Source organism: Helicoverpa armigera, chromosome 25 (genome assembly GCF_030705265.1).
Source record: "Helicoverpa armigera isolate CAAS_96S chromosome 25, ASM3070526v1, whole genome shotgun sequence".
Classification (NCBI taxonomy): Eukaryota; Metazoa; Arthropoda; class Insecta; order Lepidoptera; family Noctuidae; genus Helicoverpa; species Helicoverpa armigera.
In genome coordinates, this window is record NC_087144.1 from 6,547,234 (window position 1) to 6,569,297 (window position 22,064).

The 22,064-nt window shown below is 36.8% G+C and overlaps 1 long non-coding RNA gene across 1 annotated transcript; it reads left to right on the forward strand.

Annotated features, from left to right (window-relative positions):
* Positions 1–4,108: 4,108 nt before the first annotated feature.
* On the forward strand, positions 4,109–7,859 carry LOC126057026 (uncharacterized). The gene is made up of 2 exons (XR_010277718.1): positions 4,109–5,464; positions 5,875–7,859. It is a non-coding gene; the product is annotated as an uncharacterized LOC126057026 (long non-coding RNA).
* The last annotated feature ends 14,205 nt before the right edge of the window (positions 7,860–22,064 follow it).

Here is a 22,064-nt window from a genome sequence, read left to right on the forward strand (position 1 = left end):
AGTTACAGATAAATTTCATTGTTTTTATAAACTGTTGCCAATAGGAGATAATGCGAGATTTATTCTCGTAACAATTCCGTTCGATGGTTTTGAAGTGGCGCAGACGCCATTGGAGATAATTCAGTCGATTAACCAGGCTATACGCGTTGTGGCCAAGGAAGCTTTAAAAATCGTCAAGGGAGTAAGTCTGGTTCCTCAGAATACATATATGGTCCCAGCGGATGGGAGTTACGGTTTGGACACTTCGATGGCTGATGCAGTCATTTCACCTTTAAATAATAGATGGCGTGATGTTCTATCACATAGCACTTACGCGGTCAGGAATGGTACTAGAGTGACTCTTGGAGCAGTTATGCCAGAGTGGTTTTATCATATATTTATAACATATTCGCGCAATATGTTACAGTCTGTTTCAAATATTACGAATTCACCTAGATATCATGCTGCTGTAGGTCAATATCGTAGTTTTGCTTATAGGAGAGCACTCATACCTAGATACAGCGATCCACAGCTACCGGAGATAGCTGCACTAGTACAGTACCAAGCTCCGATTGAAGATTTACCCTTATTGATTCAAAATTTTCCAATGTCGAATTTCATTTCTGTATATGGTTGCATGGCGACCCTGCCAGTGCTGCCTTGTGGCAGTGCTGCGCATTGGGAACATATATTATATTTTTGTGATTTTTGGAAAACAAAACAAAATTACGCAGAACTCGGAATGGATCTGCTCTAAAGACATCCACATTCAAACCCCCAGGGTTTGAGTATTGAGGTCGATGAAACACCAGAAGTAATACTGTGAAGAAGGTCCGAAATGCCTTCGTCGCCAAGCAGCAGATACCTACGTTGAGTGATCTTTCACAAGACCAGGCTCACTCCCAAATGATGAGAAGATTTGAAAACGGTGTGAGTGTGAGTGATAAAATAGTGTCAGTGATTATGTGAGTGTTTCTAAGGTTTAAAGCCTATTGATTATAATGCCGCGGACATTTTTGGTATTTTTTTAAATATAATTAGGTACGTTTAAGGGTTTTTATTTTTAAAGGGTTAAAATAAAATAATTTTGTTATAGTTAATAAAGCATATTGGATAGGAATTTTATAATTGATAAGTATATTATGGTATCCAGAACATTCTCAGGTGCGCCGTGTCATATAATGCACGCGCTGCAGTTTTGATGATGATGTCATGTAGCTCACGTGTGGCAACAAGCATATTTTACATTGGGTATCATGTGTCTTTCTGTGTAACTAACGGATATGGCTCTGCCGAATAGATAATAACATTCTTTAATATTAATATAAACATGTATTAGGTTTTAAGCAAGACCATTTATTTGTATTCGGATATATTTGAGATCTTTGTTTACCTATGATTATCTTTTAAATTGTCTAGAAAAAGTGTGATGTTAATATTTAGTTTGATTGCCTTATCCGGAAGTATGAAAAATCTCTTGTCACCTTAGAGTGCAAGGAGGTACTTTGCCTGTTAAAAAAAAAAAAAAAGAGTGTTATGGAAAGATTTTTGAAAAGTGGTATAGGATTGTTTTGAGGACAAGTTTATAAATTGCTTGGTATGTTAATGGGTTGCATTAAGTAGTTGGGAATCGTTTGGTAGGCAAGACTCTGCGCTGACGTCATCGGACTGATCACCCGAGAGCGCCCGGCTTGTAAACCAAGTTATTCATTTTGTACGTGTTATAATTATGTTGTGTTTAGAAAGTTAATGTTTATGAAAATGTGGTACACAAAATTAAGAGGTATAAGGACTATCCTTCCATTTGATCATGGTGTCGGACGAGCTTCCCTCCGTGAAAATTGTTGGAAACTAAAAAGTTTTAAACACTGATCCTTATATGAAAAATAAAGTCGACTTATTATAAAAATGTGTAATGTACTTCTATAAAGTAAAGATGAATAATGAGAAGACCTGCTGAGGTCCAAATATAAATGTGTGTACTTACTATATTAAAGAGAATATAAAGATATGGATAAGAATGACATGAAAGAGTACTGAAAGTAGATAACGTAATATTTTTTTTAAGAAGAGAATAAAGATAATTATTGTAATGAAAAGACATTAAAACCATGTATTTGTAAAAAAATAAATTGCAGTACGGAAAATATATGATGATAGTATAGGAACAAAGATTTCTTTTGTTATAAAATGACTAATATAGGTAATAATAATAATGTACTTTTAAGAATTCTGAAGTTTTATTATTTTAATATATATTTTTTAACAATTATTTACTTGAAATTTGACAAATGTAATTCAGTAATATATAGTCACATAATATTGTCAAAAGTGTATTTCTTTTAAATTAAATGAGGATTAGCTGTAATAAATATGTAAGTATATTTTAAAAATTTGTTCAATTATTTTTTTCTCAATTGTGATTAGAGTATAATTTTTATATTTTCAAAAAAAAAAAAAAATGCATTTTTTTTCTTTTATTATCGGGGGAGGTGTAGTGTGTAGCCGACCTTACTCCCGATCTATCTATATACATGTACTTAGTATTAAGCTTAGGTTAATGAAGACAGTACAATATACGCCTTAGACATAGCAACACGTCTCTATCATTCATCACCTATAACCCCCGCATTGCATCACATCTAATATCTAATCTTCTAATCTAAACTTGTTAGTGCACTGATCAGCGGGTCTCTTGGCCCTCAGGAAGAGAAGACCGCTGTTATATAAAATCTTACTTACAGTATATTGTAAATATAACCACAAAGTGGATCCCGGAGGATGGAAGGCGACCGAGAGGGAGACCAAGGAAACGCTGGAGGGAAGACTTGGACAGCTTCCTCTCGGACTGGCCTCAAGCAGCGAGGGATAGAGAAAAGTGGAAGGCTTTGGGGGAGGCCTTTGCCCAGCAGTGGGACAGCATAGGCTAATAAAAAAAAATAAAAAAAACAGTATATTGTACTGCACTCTATACCGCTTTCTTTTATATCTAAACAGAAAGATGAGCGTCCAACAGTTAGAAGCCCTCATGGAGTATTTAGAGAGCCAACAAGAGCTTGCCCTCGGACGGTGCGCAGTCTGCCGAAAAGGTTGTGGCAGGAGTGTGCCACTATATTAAATAGTGTATCGGTAGACTGCGCCCAGAAAACAGGAGAGCAATGGCGGATGGTGAGTTGTTATGTATTACAACGATGGCAGAGATGATAGTTCATGCATATTTTGTTTATGATTTGTTTTTTCATTAACAGCCAATTAAAAATGCTGGTGGTAGTGGCTCTGCATCATATCATGATGGTGTTAATGTAGTGTGAGTTGTATGGCTTTTCTGTTTAGTTTCTTTCCTTAAATTGAACTGACTGACTGAGATTGAACTTAGAATCAAATCTAACTCGCTACAATATTGGGATTTATTAATGGTTAATAAATTGTCCAATTTTTCCACAGAACTGATGAAGTACCGGTGCTCAATCTGGGGTAATTTAATTCCTGTTAATAATTAAGTTTATCTTTAAAAAATGTCATAACCTTTAGACATACTATTATTTCAGATTCATTGAAATGGAGGTAGAGCGGTTGAATTCGGGGGCCTCTTATCATACAATCGATATATTCGATGAATATGTTGATGAGGTCCCCATTGAGACAGAGACTGCAAGCTCTATGCCTCTACCGATAGAACCTGCAAGCTCTATGCTTGTACCGCCAGAGCCTGCAAGCTCTGCCTGTACCAACAGAGCCTGCAAGCTCTCAGGCTACGCAGCAGCCAGAACAAGCTGCTCCGCGGCGACGTCGTCGTCGGCGGCGTCAAGAAATGGATGCTGGTGAGTTATGATCAGTAACACTGTTATCTGCTGACTAGAGTATGTGTAGTAATATACATTTAGGGAAATTTGTTTTTTTTTTAGAACCTGAAGAGCAATCAACACTTCGCACTGCCACCGATATGCTGCAAAACATTGAGGTGGCCAGTGCAAATGCTACGAATAGCATAGAAACCCTGCTGCAGCCATAGAAACCCTTGCGGCGGCAAGGCTTAGTGAGCCTATTCGCATAGTGCTAGAGCAACCAGCATCCACACATACGAGACAACGTCCACAACGGGTAAGTTGAATGTTGTGTGTATAAAAGGAGATTGCCACGGGGCAGGTCCCTTTTGTGGTATCGTGTGCCTGAATGGAATAATAACCTAAAAATATTGTTTATTTTTTTGTTTCCAAATTATTTTTTATACAATTTCTTTCACCCTGGGAATAAAGTTAAAATTAATTAATAGTTAAACATTACGTCGACATCCGTTTGATTGGTAAACAAAAAAAAGTTGCCAGATATCAAATAACTATTGAAAATTACGTATTTTAATCAATAGAGTAATCGATATCAAAACAAAACAGTTATTAAAAATAAAAAAATACAATTATTTTTAATTATTATTCTAACTATATTCATGATAAGTCTATATTGTTGAACAGATAAGATAAGATAGATAAGATAAGAGCGATTTTAAATTAAAATAAAAGCCTTACGTAATTTAAAAACTTAAATCGATTTATTAATGATTAAATATAATTGCTCTGGCAACATTTACTTGCGCATGTCACATCACTTTGACGTTCGTTCGTTGTGTGTTCGTGATTGCTTTGTATAATACGTTGAGTTTTGAATTCCGTATTTACTTAGTTATTATTTACGATACGTGCCTTTCTGCTACCACCGAGTTGAGCTAATAAGTTCCTCGCGTACTTACTTTATGTTTTGTGAGATAATTGACTCCTCTTTGTGAGATATTGACTCTAAGTGCTTGACTCTTGTTTGTGCTGTTCTTTGTGAGATAAAGTGCTATTCTTGGAGAACAATTTGACTCTTAGTGAAATCCTTGTGTGATATTGAACTCCCGAACTGTTTTTGTCAGAACTATGTCTACCCCAGCCAGAAGTCGGGCACACCGCCTGTCTTACCGACGCTGTATTAACTGTTCCCTTTACTAGCGTCTAATTTACGCCGGTATACAGTTGAGGAGTTGAACGAGCAAATGACAGTTCTTCTACGAACTTGGACAACGCCTACACCTGTAAGTTATCGTGTGCATAAACAATAATAATTATTGTGGACAATATAAATATAGTGGTTAAATGCATTATGCAAACTCAAAATAACATTTGATTAGAGTAAACTTAGCACTGTAAACTTAGTTCTTTATGAGAGTTTATGTATTTACAAGTTTAAGCAGTTATAAATATAGAATAGTATAGAATATAATCTTTTCCAGGTAACGTCAGATGATATCCTATGTATTGAATGTTATTTGCTGTTGCAAGAAAGGATATTGTCAAATATAACTGGATCCCACGAGGATATATCACCTGCATATGGTCACTTAAATGTTTGTTATGGATGTGGTATCTCTGTTGCAAGTCGGAGAACCCACAGAGTTGAGTTAGACTGTCCACAACGTAGCATGATTTTAAGATGGACTTTAGCACATCTGGTGAGTATTATTTAATAACATTCTGTATCATCACGCCTATAATCCCCAATCACAAGCGTGACGACGATTAGGCAGAGGTGTACCTAACAGTACACAATACATTTTGTCAGTTATGTTCTAAGTAATAACGGTGAGACCATGCAATCAACCAGGCACAAACCCAGTATTCCAGGCTCTTCTGGTTACTACTCATGAAATCTTAATGGAAATACCCAGAAACCCAATCCTGGAACTGAACCTGAGATCTCATACCCTGCAATTGTGTTTAACATTTTCTAAATAATGTTTCAGAAAAAATGCTGCATAGTTTATTTCTAATTGATGCTATTTTTATTCATATGCTTGCACAATAACAATATAGGGTTTGGTACCTATTCTGATATTCACTAATACCAACTATTTCATTTTAGGTTCCACATTTACAAAAAGTGTGCATTCCTTGCTGGTTAGCAGCAACTCGGGAGACGAGACGTTTGGAGGTTCAAGATTCAAACAGACCTGCAAGGGTCATGGATGCAGCTCTATCTTCATTAGAAGACCCCGAGATACCTGAACCACCTCCAATGCCAGCTCCAACATCTCAACCACAACAAGCATTACGAGTTCAATCTAAGATTAACTCACAAAAGTATAAACGAGTTGCTGCAGCTTCTCGTCACTGTATGTTTGTAGGCTGTGATAATGATGAACGTCTTTTAGTACCTATGACTATAAAGGAACTGTTGTTATTGCAGTACAATATATATATACCTTTAAATGCTAGAATCTGTCATCACCATTTATATAGCAATCAGTGGGATGAACTGACTACCAACCTAAATGACTTTACTAGCTTTCAAGTTGATGATATATTTTCCATACTGGAAAGAGCTTCTCAAAGAAGTTTAGATTTTAATAATATTGCAGCAATGGATGCACATTTACGCCATTATTGGCTGGGACTTACAGAGATGCAGTTTAATGAAATATTAAATAGCCTTCCTACTTTACATAATAAGGTTAGAAATCCTAGCCTTGCATTAAGCACATTTCTTGTTAAACTTAGGACAGGGGACAGCAACCAAAGACTGGCAACTCTTTTTCAATTGCCACGATCTACATTAGAAAAAAAAATGAACATTGTTAGGGAATGTTTAAAAGAACATTTTGTACCAATGCATTTGGGAGTTAATCACACTAATATACAAAATGTGGCCTCACGTAACAGGACTATTCCTGAAGGTCTATTCGGAGACAGTAGCATGGCTCCAGATTCTAAACCTGCTATTGTCATATGTGATGGTACATATGTTTATGTACAGAGTAGTAGTAACTACAAATATCAGAAACAGACATATAGTCTACACAAATATAATAATTTGGTTAAACCCTTTTTAATCACATGTTGTGATGGATATATTTTAGAGTGCATTGGACCATATGAAGCAACAAAAAATGACTCGACAATCATGAGTGATCTATTTCGTAATGAAAGTGGTCCAATGCGCTCATTTTTTAGACAGGGGGATGTCTTTATATTGGATAGGGGATTTAGAGACGTGATCCCTGAACTCCAAAGCTATAATTATAAAACATACATGCCTGAGTCATTATTGGAAGGTGAATTTCAATTGACCACTGACCAAGCAAACAAGTCTAGGTGTGTGACTATGTGTAGATGGGTAGTTGAAATTGTAAATGGTCGCATCAAAAGAGACTACAAACTGTTTCGACAAGAATATTTTAACAGAGCATCAACACACCTTATGGATGATTTTAAAATTGTTTGTGCCCTTTTGAATAAATTCCACCCAACAATTGAAGATAGACCTGACGCTGCAGAGTATGTGCAAATTGCTCAGGCGAGATTAAACAGTAGTAATTATTTGGGGGAATTTATTCGAAGGGATAACATCAATAGGAGACGTACGGTTTTCCAAAACATAGACAGCAATGCTCCCCATTTAGATCATTTTCCAAGATTAACTTTAGATGATTTAAGAAGATTTGCATTGGGATCTTACCAATTAAAACAGGCTAGATCCTATTATGGGGAGCACATAAGAAGTAATGGTACTTATAATGTTGAAGTAAGCAATGATGTCTTGGAAGAGGATTTGCCCTTAATATTGGGTCAAAATAATTATTTAATTAGGACTAGAATTAAGTCCCGCCATGTGAGCCATAAAACATATTACTCTTATTTGTTGATAAGTAGAGATGAAGATCGGGCAAATTCTTTAGAAAGTATCATTGCTTACTATTGTAACTGTCTAGTGGGTAACCGTACGGTAGGGTGTTGTGCTCATACTATGACAGTATTGTGGTATTTAAGCTGGGGCCGCTTCAACAATGTGAGTGCTCCAGCTCAATCTTTGGACGAAATATTTTATGAAGAATAAATAGTTTATTCATGTTTTGTTTTTTTTTTATTTCCCTTGCTATTACTAAAATAATAATAACTATCAATAACGGTAATTATGAGTCTATACTAATATTATAAAGAGGAAAGATTTGATTAGGTAGGCTATAATTTATCCGGGTATGGAAAGGTGTTCCCGGGGACGCGGGTGTAACCGCGGGAAACACATAATAACAATTCCATTACTTTATGCATAAATAGAGACATAATTCCATGGTACTGCTATTTACAGTACATATTTCTATGCTCATAGTGATCTATAGTCCATGTCAATTTCTAATTATAACCTATATTCTTAAAACAGAAAAATAATGATATCTCTTGAACCAGGGTGAATAAATGAAAAAAGGTTTCTGATTATGAAAATGCAATGTTTTTCCTATTAGTTAAAATAAAAATCTTCAGGGCACAAACATTTTTCACTGGGACCCAACTTCCCTTACAAAACGGGCAATCTCCTTTAAAAGTCTACTCAGGCCTTGTTATTCATCAACAAAGAATATCATTACTTGTTATTCTTTGTTTTCATTAATCTATTTCTACATTTTCAGGTACATAGAAGAATTATTATTGATTCTGATAGTGATTGAATTATTAATGCAAATATTGTTGATTATTTTTGTGATTGATCTCTTTATTATTTTTTACATATCATTTTTTATTGCCTTTAGTTATTAGTAAAATAAATCATTGTTACGGCCTGCGCCGCCTGGCAACACAGTCGGGCGGCGGGGCAAAATGCTGGGGAAGCGCGGGACGCGCTCCCTGGCAACACCGAGGTGCCCGCCGCGCATCACGCCACCTGCGCGCGAGCCAATCGCAGGCGGCGATTCGAACTGCGCCCTGCGTCATCCAACGGGAGGCCGCCACGGTGACGCCGGCGCGCTGGAGAAGGGGCGACGACGGAGGCGTCGAAAGCGGCGCTCGTCCACTTGCCTTCACGGGCCGTCGAGATCAACACCACTGCCGATACGTAACGGGTCCAACGAATCTCTGCAGTCTAAATTGTATAACCTAATCTCGAGTGAATAATCATTGTAAAGTTTTGATAATTAATATAAACCAATAATAAGTTGTGCATTCGCATTTTTATTTGAACACGCAAGCGCGTACAATCATTAATATGAATGTAACTTTGATCTCATTAGATTTTGTTTTTTTTTCTATGTATGCATATATATTTTTTTCTTTTAGTTATTAGTCAAATAGTTGTAGTTAATAAATGCTTTACACTATAAACCCTTTTTTAAATATGAATCCATGAATCTTCTTTTCTTAGTCAAAACTGCGATTAATTTCAGTTATGTAGAAAAGCTAGATATTTTGGTTCAATCCTTTCAAGACAAATTTGCGGATTTTGAAAAAGTGAAACCTCTGTTGGACATATTCAGCAATCCTTTCACGATTTCAGTTGAAAATGCGCCAGAGCCAATGCAGTTAGAAATTATCGACATTCAAAACGACCAAGATTTACGCAACAAATTCAACGAAGGAGACTTGCTGAACTTTTACCGCTGTATTGATAAAAATACGTACAAAGAGTTGCGCATAAACGCTCTGAAATGTGCCAGCTTATTTGGTTCTACCTATATAAGGTGTAAAAAAAAGTAATGTTCAAATTATTATTTACGTATTCGTAATCAAAAAACTTATATAGTAAAAAAAATATTTAAGAATCGGAGCACTTTTGTTTTTTACAGAAAAAAAAATGTAGTAAATAGTGTAGTATATTTGTATGCGCGCTGTACTGCTGCGCTACGCTCGCGGATCGGCGCCGCGGGGTCTACCTAACACTTGCCGCTGCGCCGGCCGCCCGCCCGCCCACCGCAGTCGTCCGTTATCGGTCGTGCTAGAAGGGTGTGTTGTATGTACCGTTACTCTGGCGCTTACGCAATTCCGTGTAAAATACCTAAAATGCCGTTTACGTACTCAAATCGCGAGTATTTAGACATGATAGTGTGCTATGTTGTGACCGCTGAAAGTTTGACCACAGCACGTAACCGGTACCGTGAATAATACGGTAAGCAGCGACGAGTGCCTGCGATTCAAACAATCCTGGGGGTGTATCAGCGCTTACTCGAAAATGGACAGTTTCGACCTCATCAAGCCGATACCGGGAGGCCACGAATCGCTAGTGACCTTGAAGAACGAGTGCTGGACTACTTCAGTGATAACCCACACGCGAGCACACGTGATGCAGGTCGGGACTTAGGCATAAGTCACACTACTGCCTGGCACATTCTACGTGAAGAAGGCCAACATAAATACCACTTCTTAAGAGTACAGGAACTCATACCTACAGATTTTGAACCGAGGCTGGCATTTTGTAGGTTTGGTGGAAGAACCTAACAACCTAACCTAAAAGAAAAGGATAAAAGGTGTTGTAAAAAAATTCAAGCAGCCAATAGCTTATTCTTATTGCCATAGAAGCACAAAGACACAGGAGCCTAAAAGCTCAAATTAAAAATATTATTTTAAAAGTCCAAGAAACTGGACTAAAAGTCATAGCCACCATTTGTGACCAAGGCACCTCCAATGTCGCAACCAATTCCTGATCGTCATCCAATTGATCGAACTTATTTTTTATCTGTGTTATAATAAATAAAGTATTCTGTGGTATATATTTTTGTCGGTTTTTGTGGAAGTTGTTGACTATAAATTAATCTTTAATATTATAGTGATAAACGCGACAAGGAAAAAGTAAGTACCACATTTTATGATTAAATGAATAAAGTACAGATTATACCAATAGTTGCGTGTAATTAATCCAAGTGAATAATCATCCATACATAATCATTATCTTACCATTCGATGAGAAGAACAATAATCTAAATAAATGGTGATGCACAGTGTAATACGTTCTTTACTGTTATCTTGCTTCCCTTCAATACAAGTTCCCGGCACGTAAGATCCCGGCATCGTGAGATGAAAACAGTTCCTTTGTTTCTCAAACAGACATAATTATTGCCATTAAATGATGTCGATAGCCATAGAATATGTAATTAGTCTGCAAAATACTAAATGTGAATGCAAAATATCCTGGCAGAGTGCACGATCAATTTATATTCAATAGTTCTGTCATTAAAACAGAACTGAGCCTTGGCTTATGACGCCAATTCTTAATGCTGGGCATGGCACGCCAGAAGAGAGATACACCAAGTGGCACTGCCAAACCCGCAATGTCATAGAACGTACCAATGGGTATCTAAAGGGTACTTTTAGATGCCCAGGCATAGATAGGAGCCTGCATTATGAACCTGAGAAGGCATCTGCACTTGTCTATGCTTGCTGCACATTATACAATATAATGCGTCATTATCGGTGTGTTATTATTTTATTGTACTGTAAAATAATTGTAATAAAAAAAACTCTACCAAACAGATTTGTTTTTGCAGGGTGCCTATGCAGGAAACAATTATTACGCAAGAACGACAGACGGACCATACTAATTACCCTAGTGGCAGCTTATTACAAGCAACTCGCAGGAGAGAAAATATTATTAGAACTCATTTTTTTTTGTTTTTAGCGGATCTTCAAACCATACAGACGGAATTGTGTAACATAACACTTACTAATAATACTTGTCTCGTTTCAGCTATATGCAGGGTGTCCCAGAAACAGTGAATCAAACTGCTATGGAAGGTAGCTTGACTAATGTCCTATCCATAAAAAAATATGAAAGAAAACAAAACGCATATAGCCATAAAAATTAAGTGATACATTACGAACTTGGCTTGACTTGGACTTTTGATTTTGCTCATGATTCGGACCGGATTTTTGTGATTGATCATAACGACTTGGCGCTACTCTGGAAATTGATTTGCTGTACGTCATGGCTAACCAACGGCAACCTTTTTACTCTGTAAGCGAGTATTGCAACATCTTGTTTACGGAGAAACAAGGCGTGTTAACACCAGAGGAGGAGTAAGTTACTCTGCAAGGGACGCTGCTAGGATTTACCCTGAGCGATATCCAAACCGACAGCACCCAGCTTATGGAGTATTTTTAAGAGTGCACAACTCTTACACACAGGGCCGACTTCCTCGTGGCCCTAATATTGATGGACGAAGACCACAGGGACATAATGTTGATGTTGTTGTACAACAAGTTGCTGAAGATCCGTCCACGTCAGTGCGAGCTTTTGCAAGAAGAACTGGCATACCACGATCTACAGCGCACCAAATACTGAAAAAAATAGGATACCATCCGTACCATGTACAGAAAGTACAATGTTTAGTAACTCGAGATTACGCACCGCTCGCAGCTTTTTGCCGCACAATGTTGCGGTTGCATAATGAAGACCCGAACTTTTTTAACCGAGTTTTGCGTGACGAATAAGCCTGCAAGAAAGATGGCAGCTCTGAAGTGGACAAAAAGTGTTTTTTATATATATATATTTGTGAATATAATTTGAAACGATATTGAATTGTATAATTGTAATTTAATTATAATTAAATTGTAATAGACAGCTGTGTTTCTAGGAAGTATGTTCTTCACCACTTCTTCTTCCCAGCCATAACACTAGGAAGTGGTGAAAGGGCGTTTTGGGGGTGCTGTCCTTTTGTAAATTTGACGTGAAAAAGTGCTAAAAACTAGCCTAGTTTCAATAAACGTTTTTGACTTTGACTTTGATGACTACACCAATTTGCATAATCTGCATAGCTGACAGTTATCAAACCCACATTTATCAAGAGAAGAGCGTTCACAATACCAACTGAAAATTAACCTATGGACTGGTATTCTTAATGGCAAAATTGTCGGTCCAGTCGAACTGCCTGCTACACTTAACCACAAAATTATTTATTTTATTGAGAGACACACTGCCGGGACTATTAGAAGAATCTGACGACTTCTTGCAAAGTATGTGGTTGCAAAATGACGGATGTCCGGCCCTCTATGCACGAAAAGTGAGGGCCCATCCTGACGAAGAGTTTCCTGGACGGTGGATTGGCCGACTGGGACCTATTTTATGGTCAGCGAGCTAGTGGTATTTGGAGGTCCGCGAGGTCGCCAGACCTAAATCCATTAGGTTTTTTTATTGGGGTTGCCTTAAGGACAAAGTTTACTCCAGACTAACACCAATTTCATCATTGGATGAATTAAGAAGGCGTATTAACCAGGCCGCACAGGAAATCTCTGCAATGAGCTTGCGACACCTTGAAACTAAATTTTTTAAGAAGATGCAGATTGTGCATGCGTACGGGAGGACGTCAATTTGAACACCTTTTGTAGGGATTGCGATTGTTTTATTACTAACTATTTCTAAGCTGTAATTGTTAATTAAAGTTTATTTAAATCACTTATGTGTTTTCTTAAGTTTATCTTACACTGGAATAAATAAAAAAATAAAATAAGCTACATTTAAAACCCGAAACACCATATTATCAAGTTCAACGGCAACTTTACTGCAGTAACAGAAACTATTGTATCGAACTATTATATCGAATTTCACACATAGGCAGTAATGAAGGATTTTTAGAAGACGGTTTACTAACTTTTGAATCCAAGAAAAATACCGGTGACTATCATGAAGAAATGAACTCAAAGCGTTTCGAGGAATGGCTTAAAACCATTTTACCAAATTTAAGTCCAAATGCGGTGCTGGTACTAGATAACGGACCGTATCATTCTAGAAAAGTCGAGCGTATCCCCACTTCAAACTGGCGGAAGGATGATGTTATTCAGTAGTTGAATGAAAAATAAATCAATATCAACGTAGGACGATAGAGGCTGAATTAATAGAAATTGTAAAATCACACAAATCTTATTACGAATGCTATGCTGTGGAAGAGTTGGCCGCTGAATATGGTGTCACAATCCTGCGGCTGCCCCCTTATCACTGTGAGCTCAACCCAATAGAGGTAGTTCGGGCTCAAACAAAGGGGTAAGTAGCCACTAACAATAAAACTTTTAAAATAAAAGACGTAAAAAAAATATTTGAAGAAGGCGTGAAAGAACTGACACCTAAAAATTGGAGACAGTGCATCAACCATGCAATAAAAGTGTTTGCGGTTTTATGCTACAGCGTCATTTCAAGTAAGTTTTTGTCTACTCACATTAAAATAATAAAAAATATACATTATCATAGTAGGTAGGTACTCATGCAAAATATTTTCTATCTTTGCAGATAGTTTGTGGAGATTTATTACGTGTATCACAACCAGCCGCTTCAAACATAGTTGCAAATGTGTCGAGATTAATAGCTCTATAACAAAGACACTATATAAAATATCCGCTAGACATGGCGTCACACAGGGCGCAGTTTGCGCAGCTGGGCCGGTATCAAGAATACCCAGGCCTCAGAAATGTAGATGGTGCAATTGACTGCACACACATAAACATTGTGAATACTCTAGGTGTGGAACATCACGAAGCCTGGAAACAGAAAGTCTTACTTTTCCATAAATTTCCAGGTCACCAAAAAAAAACTTTAACCCGTATCATCCCAGTGATCCATTATTGGATCGGTTAGTTTAATATTTTTTTTACTAAAATTTCGTGAACGCAGCCATTTTTTTTGTCTATGGTGGCAGCACTGACAGTTCTTGCCGCCATATTCACTTGTCAGATCCTCGGTGGGCCGCGAAATTTGTGTTTTGTTACGCACTGAATTTTTTGGAAATTGTGAAAAAATGTCTCATCGCCGAATGTAAGTATTTCTTGTTTTTTTTTTAGATAATTTATAATTATTGTATCGTATTTATATCGGCTAGGAGTTGAGTTATCATATTGCAAGACAGTGAAATGCACATTTAGCTTATTTACATTTATTTTTTACTTTTATACGTACCGATCCAATAATGGATCAGTAGGATAATATGGATATGGAACATTTTATGTAGTGACATAATTGTTATTTTTGAATTTTGCGTTTATTTTGTTTTAGATTGTCGGTAAATGACATAATATCGCATCTTGAAGACAACGATGACGTATTGTCAGCAGATATTTACATAACACCCCCAGATAATTACGACAAAAGTGATGAAGACAGTGGAGATGAGGAGTCTTCGAACATAAATCACCTGTCCAGGCAGCAGCTCTTAGCACAGGCTGAGTTTAGGGCTACTGTATCTTCACAGTCTAATTTAGATATTATAGAAAGCGTATCAAATGAAGTTTCTATAGATAATAATACACACGGCGACTTATCAGTACAACCACCGGCAAAGAAAAAAAAATGTCCAGCTACCCGAAAGTGGAGGAAAGTAGATATTCCAGTGAAGACAGAGAAAACATCAGAGCCACCACATTTCTTAGAACACCTAGATACTCCTGTTCACTTTTTTGAACTTTTTTTTGACGAAGACGTTTTGAATTGATTCGCTCTGAAACCGAAAAAAATGCTATTCAAAAAGGTTACCACAATTTCAAAGTTACAACTGAGGAAATAAAACGATTTATAGGGATTCTCTTGCTGTCTGGTTACAACAGTGTTGCTAGATATCGTATGTACTGGGAGCAAAGTGTTGATTGTAATTTTCAAGGTGTGGCAGCTGCTATGCCTAGGAACAGATTTGAAGAACTATTACGATTCTTTCACGTCGCCGATAATAATAACTTAGCTCCACAGGACAAGTTCGCGAAGGTTCGTCCTCTCTGGAATCTACTCAATAAGAGATGGGTAAAATATTATCCCGGTGACAGGAATCTAAGCATTGATGAATCCATGATTCCATATTTCGGGAAACATGGGACGAAGCAACATATTCATGGTAAACCCATTCGGTTCGGTTATAAGAATTGGTCTATATGTACTCGTCTTGGATATTTGATATATGGAGAGCTTTATCAAGGGGCAAGCACAGGAAATACCCACCCAGAACTTGGTGTAGGTGCTTCTGTTGTTTTAGACCTCATATCCAAATTGCCGCCCGGTACTTACAGCTTTTATATGGACAACTATTTTACATCTTTACCCTTGTTGGATGAAATAAAACATTAGGACACGATGCGACGGGAACGGTTAGGGCAAATAGGGTAGAAAAGGCACCCTTGAAAGAAGCGAAAGATATGAAGAAAATGAGCAGAGGGTCTTTTGACCAGTGTACAGATACTCTGACGAACATCACCCTCGTACGTTACAATGACAACAATATTGTTACCGTTGCCTCAACCGAATGTGGTGTGGAGCCTTTAGCTAAGGTAAAACGTTACTGTGACAAGCAGAAGAAAGACGTCGACCAACCTCGCTGCATCGTCAACTATAACAAATATATGGGCGGTGTCGACCGTTTGGATCAAAATGTGGGATGCTATCGTATTTCTATACGCCTGAAGAGGTGGTACTGGCAGCTACTTATGTTTCCTATAAATGTATGTATGAATAATGCTTTTCAGTTATATAAATTATCGCCAGCTTCACAAAACAATCAGCATGACTATTTGTCATTTACAAGACATGTTGTAACAACATATCTTCAGACTTTTCCTGAAAATTCTTCTTCAGTAAAGAAGCCTATTCCAAGATCATCTCTAGCAATCATAAAACGAGTTCCAGTTGATATTAGGTTAGATGGAAAGGCACACCATATTATCAAAAGTGATAAACAAAACCGTTGTGGTTTATGTCATAAAAACACGACAATGAAATGTGGCAAATGCAACGTCGCCCTACACCAAAAGTGTTCTCCTGCGTTTCATACGAAATAAAATTGTAATACTAAATGTTATACTAAATGTTATATAAAATACTAAAAATACTAAAAATACTAAAATTATATACTAAAAATAAATAAGATTATTCATAAATATCTTTCATTATTTACAGCAATCTTCCTAAAAAGCACACAATACCAACAATAAAATACAGTGGCATATTCTCCTACTGTTCCATTTTTGGATCGGTACTGTAACTGAAATACCGGAAATCGAAATTTTTTTTTTGTTGCATATTATCGATAATTAGGCTACTAACAAATGATTCTGAAAGTTTCGCTTCAATCAGATGAGTTTTGAGGACTTGGGAAGATACGGGTTAATTGCTATTCTCCTTTAAAATTGGTATGTCCCCCAAAAACATGAATGTACTATCTTATTTTTATTTCAGCCAGTTGTTGGACCATTTGGCAATTTCATGGACATTGTGGCACGATGGGCGGGCAGTACACACGATAGCAGAATTTTTCAAATGTGTTTGTTGCGCACCAAATACATACAGCAACAACACACTGGCTATGTCATTGGAGACAATGGCTACGCATGTTTAAGGTTTCTTTTAACACCAGTAGGTCCACCGACAACTCATGCAGAACAAAAATACAACAGAGTTCCCATTAAAACGAGAAATGTGGTGGAAAGGACAATTGGAAGATGGAAACGGAGGTGCCTCGCCAGGTGTCCATGCATACGTAGAGGGTTGGGCAACAAACAGATTTTTAACATTTCCTTGATTACAAATGACATGATGCCTTCATATGAAGACGCGATTGACGTCAATGAGGAAGAGTTCAACAATGAATCAGACAATCAAGGGACTACTGATGGTTTTGCATTCCGAAGCGGTTTTATTTACGAGTACCAAACTGGTTTTAAGCTCTGACTAACAATGACGCTGATAATCTACAAGAGAATGTGCCGCCATCACATCAGAATATCGCTCATAGCGAAGAACACATTCTTGAAGCCTTGTCAAAGTCAGATGACAGAAAGAGAGTTCAACGCAAATATTGTTTGCTCAAGAGTCCACAAGAAACAGCAGAAAGCGAGCTATTTTTGCAAGACATGTGGACCACGATGTGTTTTATGTTCTCCGCAGACAGGAAGACACTGCTTCACCTACCACATCACGAATGGAATTCCAGCATAATGCTTTTTTAATTTTCTTAAAATAAATACGATTTCTACTTACTTTTTCTTATTTATTTTTCTACCCCGTGCCCGCGTCTCTTTCTGGATACCTATACCTACAAAGAGAATGTTTGTCACCCCTGCCTAATTTTATTATGCATGAAAATCAAGTAAATCATTATGAAAATTTAATATTGAGAAATAAAAAGTGAAAAGATAAGTGCTATTAGATAAAAAGAAAAGACTGTTTAACTTGAAGAGAGAATAACTATATTTTTATATAACCAAAGGGGTATTTTGTTTTGCTGTGCCAATTGCACAAAATATTTAAGGTTTTTTTTAGTTTTAAGTAAAAATATACTAGAACTTTAAGTAATATTTTCTTTTTAACAAATGAACATGTGATTTGAGTTCTTAGAAATAAGTTGTTAGTAGTTGATTTAAGCCTATTCATAAATGTCAAAGAATAGATGATCGCCAGTAGATAAAAAGCAAATAAATCAATGATTAAAATACCTATTTTTTTCCTTTTCTTCTTTATTGGAATCGTATGTCCCCCCAAATGTGGGAGACTTTTTGCCCCCAGGATCTAATCTTCCAGAAGGGGAGGGTACCAAGTCAGACACATATATGGGACACATGATATCATTCCCTATAAGAAAATTTTCTTGGGCTTGGAGAATATCCCGAGGGAGAGGTTCAAAGGTTCAACGGAAAGAAAAAAGTTTTTGAGACTGTGCCTTGTCCAAAAGCTGTGCTTATATTATAATCGTTGCTGTGCCAGAAACAATGATAATACACCAGATAACAAGTTCCTTTGGTATATCAGATTTTTTTCCAAAGCAACAACCATTCGTAATAAGTTATACAAAATTAAGGTGCTTTTATCAGAGTGAAGAGTGTTCTGTAGTAGAAAGGTCTTGTCATTGCTTTTCTAAAAAAAGAGCATAGTTTAGTGAAGAAAAAGAAGCAATTTTTGGTCCGACTCTGAGAACAATTAAATTGATAGTGATGAAGTAATCGTCAACACTCGACTATAATACCAGAGAATTTTACAGTTGTTATATAATAATGACCTGACTGAATCATTTTCAGAGTCAATGAAACTATTGCGAATTCTGTGCACTATACCAATGACTTCAGTAGAGAGCGAGCGACGTTTTTCTATACTGAAAAGAATCAAAACTATTCTCCGAAATACCAAGTCTCAGGATCGGCTAAATGCACTTTCTGTGCTTAGTATTGAAAAAAAATTATACAATCAATACCCGATTTTAATAAAAAGGTAATTGAACATTTCGCTTCAGAAAAATGTCGTCGCATTGATTTAATGTATAAAAAATAAACATATTTTATGTCAATTGTTGTTTTGTGGAATTTTCTAATTTAATTGTAATGTGCACCACCAGTTCGATAACCCACCAGCCGCCACTGCTCTTTACTTTGTGTTAGTTTTACAAATAGAGTGATTAATTCTGTGTCAATTATCACTTTATCCAAATTGAGTAGATATTATAAATAATAGCTAGATAATATATATAATATCCAGGTTTATTACTTTGGCTGTAACACATACATCTTTCATGGGATATTGTGTCAAATGTTATAATAAAATACCAGACAACATTCTGGAACTAAATGACATGCGGTTTAAAACTCATATAAAAGCCACATTTTGTAAAAAAGCATATCTACTATATAAAAATAAGTCCGGTTTTCCTCCCTGACGCTATAACTCCAGAACGCACGAACCGATTTCCACGGTTTTGCATTCGTTGGAAAGGTCTCGGGCTCCGTGAGGTTTATAGTAAAGAAAATTCAGGAATAATCAGGAATAATTCAACAGAAAAGTGGGTAAATCGTTTTTCACATACAGCGCCATCTCTGATACATAGCATGTACTACAAACCAATATCCAACACTTCAAGTAGATGGCGCCGAGTGTTTGACAGCTACTCATTGTCTCTGCTCAGTTAATTTCATTTTTGCCGATTTGTAGACACTCAATTAGTTCTTATTGAAAATGTTTTCCCAAACATTAGTGAGAATTATAAGAATTATGCTTGGTTAAGTCAACGAGCAATTCTTGCCGCAAAGAATAATGATGTCCACGCACTGAATTTTACCATTCAATCAAAAATTGCTGGCGATTTGGTGACATACAAATCCGTTGATTCAATAACAAATCCCGATGATGTAGTAAATTATCCAACGGAGTTTTTGAACTCTCTGGAGATACCAGGATTTCCACCACACAACTTGCAACTCAAAGTTGGTACAGTTATTATGATACTGCGTAATTTAAATCCACCGCGACTTTGCAACGGTACTCGACTTTCGGTAAAGAGACTTATGCCGAATTTGATCGAGGCAACCATTATTAACGGAAAGTACGCAGGTGAAAATGTATGTATTCCTCGAATACCAATGATTCCAACTGATCTTCCGTTTGACTTCAAACGATTGCAATTCCCAGTTCGCCTTGCGTTCGCAATGACAATTAATAAGTCGCAAGGCCAATCGCTTAGTGTTTGCGGGATAAATTTAGAAAATCATTGTTTTTCACATGGGCAGTTATACGTTGCGTGTTCACGAGTTGGGAAACCATCCGCTTTGTTTGTGTTAACGTCAGACCAAAAAACAAAAAATGTGGTTTACCAAAGAGCACTACAATGAAACGGATAATTTGCGGACACGTATAACGCTTCGATTCAGTATTTACTTTGGATTTGTAGCGATATCAAAGAGTAACTTTCATTTACTTAGGGAAGTTCAACTAAATAACACTTCATTTTAGTAGGTAATCGAAATGTATTTATTACTGTTGTGAAATGAAATAAATATTTTCCTTTTCAAATATATAATAATTTTTTTTTTTTTCTTTATCTTTTAATCACCAAACGAAATGTTACATAAAACGAATCTGGTGGCGAAACGGAGTTCGCCGGGTCTGCTAGTTCAAGATAAAAATCCTTGGAAACATGCTGGTCCTGCTACATAAGACGGTACTGACAGGATCAAATTATTGCGAATTTAAAATTACACCCGCTAGTAAAATTGTGTTCTTCTTTTGATTGTTTGTTTGTAACTTTGTACAAAAATATAAACAGATTTGTTGGAATGGGCAACTAGAATCAACCTTATTTATAATTTTTGACATTCATAAGTGCTTGCAAAGGCCTAAATGAAATAAATGATTTAACTGTGACTTTGATTAAACTAATTTACTACCACAAAATTATTTTTATTACCCTTGTGACTATGACACAAAATAAACACAATTGAAATGTACATTAATTTTGAAAATGACCCATATGTTGACACAGCTGTAGGATATGTAGAAGTCAAGCGAGAAGGAAACATATAGACCGTTAAATGCAGGGTTACACCCGAACATAAAGTGAAATCCAAGTTATATCAGTTTACAGCTGTAATCAATGAATCTGTTGAGAAAATTATCACAGTATAATACAAGGACTGTGCAGCTTCTGCAGGAGGCGGCAAATACGCCATATGCTTTGCTATTTGGCTCATAAAACGGCCAGATGAACCATCAATTACGTCAACTATGTGTTATTGGAGTAAACCAGGACTCGCTGGAGCTGTAGGAGACCAGTTCATCTTAGCAAAAAACATTGGCAAAATGAAAAGCGATCCACTGACCAAAAGAGTTCCAGATAATGTTGACATGAGTGTAAATATTGCTATGTTTTCCGAAGAATGCAAGAGACGTAAAATCACAACAGGATTGATTTTAAATTACTGTGGACATCAACAGCTCCAGTTAAATGACTTTAGTGCTGCAGTTTGTACACCAAGTAGATGATCACTGCTATGACAATTTTAAATCATTTTCTGCAACAACTATTACTGTAGATGTAGTTGAATCTATTGCTGAAGCTACAAAAGCTCAGTTAGACTCAAAACTATGTCATTCTATGCGTCAACGGACAGTCACAGGGTCCAGGATCTATGAAGCCATTCACTGTACAGAGAATGGTGCCCGAGTACAAAGCATTCTTGGAGGTTACAGGATGCCAGAAACAAAGGCTATCAAAAGGGGCAAAAAATTAGAAAAAGAAGTACTCAGGAGTTAGAACCAGAATTAAGCTCACCACTGACGATACATCCATTAATCCGAATGGAGTAGACGTTGTCCAAAATCGTCCCATGAATGGTAAAAAATATTCAATTTGGATGGACGTCAGGCAGCTCTGGATTCCCAAACGGATTGAAATCCATGTGTCCAGGCCAAATGGACGTCATCCGCGGCCATCCGTCAATGTCACTTAAAATAAGATAACTTTATTTATGATACAATTCGCCCTGGGAGAGGGGCTGGTGCGAAATGTGTGGTTGATATCAGAGTACTAAAATACAATCCCAATGGTACAATTGAATAGAAGCTAA